This window comes from Dromiciops gliroides, chromosome 6 (assembly GCF_019393635.1).
Source record: "Dromiciops gliroides isolate mDroGli1 chromosome 6, mDroGli1.pri, whole genome shotgun sequence".
NCBI classification, from domain to species: domain Eukaryota; kingdom Metazoa; phylum Chordata; class Mammalia; order Microbiotheria; family Microbiotheriidae; genus Dromiciops; species Dromiciops gliroides.
This window is the reverse complement of record NC_057866.1, coordinates 50,758,377-50,765,298: the sequence shown is the minus strand read 5'-3', so window position 1 is coordinate 50,765,298 and position 6,922 is coordinate 50,758,377.

Here is a 6,922-nt window from a genome sequence, read left to right as displayed (position 1 = left end):
CTCTATGTGTGTATATAAACATGTAGACATACATACATATGCATGTGTTTAAGGCCCAGGTTCCCTGGACCTTGGTTTCTTCATTTGTGAAAGGATGAGGTTAAAATAGATGATTTCTGGAGCAGCTAGATGGTACAGTGGATAAAGCATTGGCCTTGGATCCAGCCTCAGACACTTGACACTAGTTGTGTGACTCTAGGTAAGTCACTTAACCCTCATTGCCACGCAGAAAATCAAACAAACAAAACAGATGATTTCTTTTCCAGCTCTAAATCCTCTGAATTATCATTTAATGGCACAATTCTAGAAATGCTAATAAACAGAGAGGGTCTAGTTATAAACTAAAGCTGGATGGCAGAGGGGATACCACATTGGCAGTTTGGTTTATTTTATTGACTATTGGCCATGAGAAGAAAAGCTTGAGCATGTGTAGGTTGTAAATAGCATCTCCTTTCCAGCTGCCTCCCCCATGACCTCCTCCATAATCACCTTGCCACCTTGCCACCCTGCCACGAGGCCTCACTCTCTGGATTAGTGTCTGCCTCTCTTGGAAAGGCAAAAAAAACAAACAAACAAACGAACAAAACCGAATTTATCTTGGATCATTGTATTGCTGAGAAGAGTTAATAGACAATGTGCTTCTTAAAGGAAGGGGCTATTTCATTTTTCATCTTCACAACTTCAGCACCTAGCACAGTGGCTAGAATGCAGTAGGTGCTTAATAAATGCTTGTTGAAATGATCCAAGACAATTCCAAAGGACTCATGTTGGAAAATGCTCTCCACATCCAGAAAAAAAAACTGTGGAATCTGGATGCAGATTGAACTATACTGTTTCTACTTCTTGTTTTTTTTTCTTTTTTGAGGTTTTTCCCTTTTGTTCTGATTCTTCTTTTACAACATGACTAATGCAGAAATATGTTTAATGTGATTGTACATATGTAACTTATATCAGATTGGTTGCTGTCTTGGGTAGGGAGGAAGGAAGGAAGGGAGGGAGGGAGAAAAATTTGGAACTAAAATCTTATAAAAACAAATGTTGAAAAATATCTTTACGTATAGCTTGAAAATAATAAAATACTATTAAGACTGAAAAAATAAATGCTTGTTGAATTGAATTGAATCCATTACAAGCAATGTTAATTAAGAAGGTTATTACCCACCTGGCTAATTATATGGCAATGGGCCAAATGAAGATGGATTGTCTATGGTATAGGTAAATAATCCTCTGGCATATGTAGATATGAGATGGCATTTCATGGGCTATCTACACATAGTCCAGTGGATAACTGAGGCAATTGGCTGATTAAGTCATGGGTATTTAGTTACATAGATATTTCTAAACTACACGAAGGATGTTAGAGCTGGAAGGGACCCTAGAGATCATGTAGTCCCAATTCTTCATCTCCCAGATAAGGAAACTGAGACCTTGAGAGAAGTCATTTACTTGACTAAGGTCACACAGAAAGTTAGTAGCAGGTTCCTGAGTCTTAACCCATTTTTCTTTTAACTACACTAAGACATATTTCATATAAAAAGGTGTGGGGTTAAATTTAAAATACACACACACACACACACATATATATATATATGTGTGTATACATACATATACACACATTATATATGTATTTGTGTATGTATGTGTATACACACATATATGTGTGTATGTGTATATACATATATATGCACACACATATATATATATATACATATATATCCCATTGGAGAAATGGAGAACCATTTCACTTTGAATATTTAGACACAAATTCTGTAGAAGAGTGTGGGCATGTGGCTATTTGGATCTACATATGTGCATATTTGTGGGATAATGACCTGAAGTTTAACTCGGTGAGCCCCATTCTCTAATCCATGTAATTAAACTTGTCTCGAGGAGAGAATGCAGATGAGTGGCTAAAGAAGCACTTCTGTTCTCTGTTTTCAGGGCATATGTGCTCCCAAGTGTGGAGGGGGAAATTGCACTCACCATGAAATTGATTCTCAAAACACCAATGAAATGCATTATGACACACAGGTGCATTGCTTGGACTACCTGGGTTAATGGGGTGCTCTGCTCTGGATGACAGCCCTTTAGGATCAGAGGGTTGAAGTATACCATCAGGGTCCCCTGACCCCTTACCCAGACATGTTTTAAGGAGGAATAAATGGCTCAGAATGTTTCCTCAAGAACAGCAGCTTTCATTGACCCCGTGACACTGGCTCATTGAGGCCAAATCCCTCTGGCGTTCTTCCTCACCAAATGGCTTCTAGTACAGCTGCAGCACATTAAATCGGAGTTGGGGGGGGGGAGGGAAAGGAGAAGAAGTCTGTATTTTCCTGGTACAAATAGATGCTGATGCTGAGCAGAGAGCTCAGGCAGATCATCAGATCCAACAGCTGCAAATCCCTGGATCTCCTCGGTATGTTCCTTACTGCTACTTCCCCTCCCCCCTTGGAATTTGGTTAGCTTTCCTGAACTGGATGCCTGTCTGTTCCTCATTATTTGCTTGAGGAGTCACCTTGAGGAGAGATGTCTTGGGCTTTGAAGGTGACAAATCGTTGCCCCTCCTTTTCTCCCAGTCTTTCTATTGAATACTTTGTTTCCCAGCTGTCTCACCAGTGCTTAGGTAAAGCACTCCCAGCCAGGGCTTACACCCCATTAAGGGGGAGAGGCAGCATGGCCCAGTGGAATGAGTGTTGTATTTGGAGCCAGAGATGAAGACCTGAAATCCCGATCTGCCACTTACAACTTGTGTGACATTGGGCATATCACTTAAGCTCTCTAGGTCTACTTCCTCATCTATGAAATTAGGGTGCTGACTAGATGAACTCCAAGATTCCTTCCAGTTTTAAGTCTATAATTCCATAATCCCTTTAAACCAATAATTTTATAATCTCTCAGATCATAGTGACCCTACTCTGCACTTGGTTGGTCCTTCCCTGTAGTATAGGACAGAGTATTCTTCATGCCTAAAGACCTCAGGCAGCTCTGACAGCCCAGTCCAGCACACGAGACTCCCTCGATAGTCTCATAGAGCTAGGGAACATTCCTAAAAGAAGCATAGGGATAAACCTTGCTGTTCTGCTGCAATAAGGTCCCATTTTCTTTCTCCTAGTACACTTAGGGTAGTTTGCACAAATAGTGAGAATACAATCTGTTAGTGGAAGATTTGTACTTTAACTTGTGCCAAAAAGGATCTTGTGAGCCCCTTCCTTCTTCACTTTATCTTAGACAAGGTATGAATTCTCCTTGTCATGGGCCCTCCTTTCCTCACTGATGAGCCCTTTGTCTGTCACTGACTTGAAGTCATAGCTTTGACCTTCCACAGCAATGAGAATCATCAAGACAATACCTCAGGAAGATACAGACGACTTACCCAAGCTGGCCTCTGAGATTCCCATAAAAGAAGACGTGAAAAGAAAGCCAGAAACGTCAGAGAGAAGATACCTAGAAAGCAAGAGAGACCATTTTAATTTTTAAAAACCATTTTTATTTAAAGTTTTGAGTTCCAAATCCCATCCCTCCCTCCATTTCCTCCTCCCTCCCTGAGGCAGTAAGAATTCATATATAGATTATATGCATGTTTAATTATGTAAAACATCTCCATATTAGTCATTTTGTATAAGAATACTCAAAGAAAAGAAAAAAATGAATGAAAGAAAGAAAATGAAAAATAGTATGCTTCAATCTGTGTTCCATCAACATCAGTTCTTCCTTTGGAGGTGGATAGTATACTTCATCACTAATCCTTTGGGATTGTCTTGGATCATTGTATTGCTGAGAATAGTTAAGTCATTCACAGTTCTTCATCCAACAATATTGCTGTCGCTGCACACAATATTCTCTTGGTTCTGCTCACTTCACTATACATCAGTTCATATAAGTCTTTCCAGGCCTTTTTGAAATCATTCTGTTTGTCATTTCTTATAGCACAATAATATTCCATCACTATCATATACCACAACTTGTTTAGCCATTCCCCAATTGATGGGCATTCCTTTGATTTCCAATTCTTAGTCACCCCAAAAAAGAGGTGTTATAAATATTTTTGTATAAATAGGTCCTTTTCTCTTTTTTGGATGTTTTGGGAATATAAACCTAGCAACTGTATTGTTGGATCAAAAGGAATGCATAGTTTTCTAGTCTTTTGGGCATAGTTCCAAATTGTCCTCTAGAATGGTTGTATCTTTTCACAACTCCAACAACAATGGATTAGCATCCTAGTTTTCCCAGATCGCTTCTAATATCCAACATTTTATTTTTTTTGTCACATTAGCCATTTTGACAGGTGTGAAGTGGTACCTCAGAGTTGTTTTAATTTGCATTCAGAGAGACCCTTCTGATAGAGGGCATGCCAGAGTGATAGTTTAATAGACACAGATACTGCCTAATAACTCAGGGAGATATGGGCATAGCTGGGTATCTATATGGCCTCTACAGGAAATCTTATACTCTTAAGGTCTGGTGCCAGATGGAGATGCAAGACAATTGACAAGAGAAAGAGAGAGAGAAGAAAGGAAGTCATGGACTCAGTGAGAGAATGAAGGGTACCCAGTTTCACTTGGACCAGGACAGAGAGCCATAAGCTGCATCACCCCTTAAAAGAAGGAAAGATTGGCTCATTACTTTATTGCAGGACTAAGGAGTAACCTAAAATGACTCCTTCACTATTATCATGAGTCATGTGTATTCTATTGGTCCCAAAGCAAAATACAACCCACCAGAGGAAAAGCTAGTTCAAGGTCAATTTGAAAAAGGAAAAAGGTTTTTCTCTTTTGAAGATTGAGGTCTGTTCTATTCTGTATTTTCTGTTGAGGTAAGTAAAAATCTATCCTTTGTTCAATGTATTATTAACCCAAAGGTTTGCTAGGAAGCTCAGTTTTGAGGAGAAATACATGTCAAATTCTGATGTTCCCAGGTTATCTCTGAGTGGGGCCATGAGTCATAGATTTTGTGAGAGACCTTTACCTCCCCTCAATATTTTACCTGGATCTTTAATGTCAGAAACCAGTGCTAAATTGATACTTGGGTTATAGGTGGTCCCGACTGGTGTGAATAATAAATCCCACGAAGTGACTGCATCATTCGAATTCTCATGACATATTTCCATTGGGCTAGAACCAATTCTCGTATTTTATGTAATTAGAACTTTAAATAGTACAAATTTAAATGCATGTGAGCACTTGAGTGATTCATTATTAGTATTAATTAGGGCCTATCTGTATATATTCTGGCTGAAGCAAGAATCAAGAATAGGAAATAGGTTGGGAGTATATCTCAAAGCTATTTTTTTTCATCTCCATAGTTTCACCTGAGTAGTCTTCCATGATGTGCTAACATATATATTTGTCTGGTTAAGGACAAGGTCTGTGGAATTGAACAGTTGTGAATAATGAGAAGGTAAATTCATTTTGAGGTTCAACACAGAGATAAGGAGATTGACAGGGAAGAAACAAACTGTCCAGAATCCAAACAATTTTAGTTAGTAGCTAGAAATGCAAAAGACTTTTAGGTAGAAATGCAAAAGATAAAGTCAAGACCCCAGTCAATTTTATCAAGATAGATGGGCTTAGAGGATGCAGTAGTAAGAGGACCATGGCAAGTGCTTTGTAATCTGTGCTTCTAAAGTTCCTTGGGTTTGTACGTGGCCTTTAATCCTCAGACAGCCTATAGCTACCTAGATAGTTCTTCCTCACTTAACTGATTCCTCTTAGATTAATGACATTCATGTCCAGGCAGCAAGGACATTCATTTCCTGTATTGGTAACCACAAAAGCAGTCTGTATTGGAAGTCACCAAAGGAGATCCAGACCCTTAGGGTGGCCTTTAGTTTCAGATGGTGGTGACATTCCAAGTTCAATGACTGAGCCCTGTACTATTCTTCACTGAATCTACCTTCCTCTGAAGAATGGGCAGGACTCCTAACAAGCATATAGATTATAAATAGTAAGACAAAAGGAGCTATAGTAGGACTTCATGAAACAATTAATCTGAATGCAGCTGCCTCTTGGATTTGTTTCTATTTACATTCTTGCAGTCTCTGTGGATATCATGCTGCTGGTTTTGCTTTCTTAGTTTGACATCAGTTCAGTCAAGTCTTCTCACACTTCTACAAATTCTATACATTTTATAGCTATAGCAAATCAAAATCTGAAAATTAATGAAATAAGTGAGCAGACAAATATGATAAATAATATGCATAAGGTGACCCAAGATTAGCACAATTTTAATAGCATTAATAATTGAAAAGTATCCAAAGAACTAGGCTTTTTAAAAAGTTTAACTTGTATTAGGACTGTGATTTTTATAGGGCCAGCTGATCTAGAGCTGGCACATGGCAGGGAAAAATCATATCTGCATACATTTGATTCAAACATTATACTCAGATTTGGGATAGCATCCATTAAGCTCTGCCCTAAATTATGGATCATGGCAGCAAACAGTCAATAAGATGGTAAATAAACAATTCCTTATATAATTATGTGATTACTTTGGGAAAGTTGGTTTGTTTTTCCTCCCCAGTACTGCAGAGATGAAATCTAAATTTCCATGTGCCGAGCTAATAAGATACATAGAAACTGGGAGTTCTGAAAAACAAACCTAATCCCTAAACTGGTGATTGTTTTCTCATGTCTTCCCATCTGACAATTAGCACCCAGAGAAAGAAGATGGGGAAATGATTTCTGTGCCAAATGAGCAACGTCAGCTGCACTGACTGATGATGAGAGGTGAGAGGTTAACAACTGGCAGACAGTCTAAGGTTAGGACAGAGTGAGAATTCTTTTGGGAAGGTAACATGTGCTGTTTTGTCAGTGGGAGAATAAACAATTTAAGAAGGAACCCTGAGGGAGCTAGGAATGCCAAATATGAGGGTACAGGTAGGAGTGAAAAACAGACTACAGGCTAGGGTGGATATTGCTGCTGA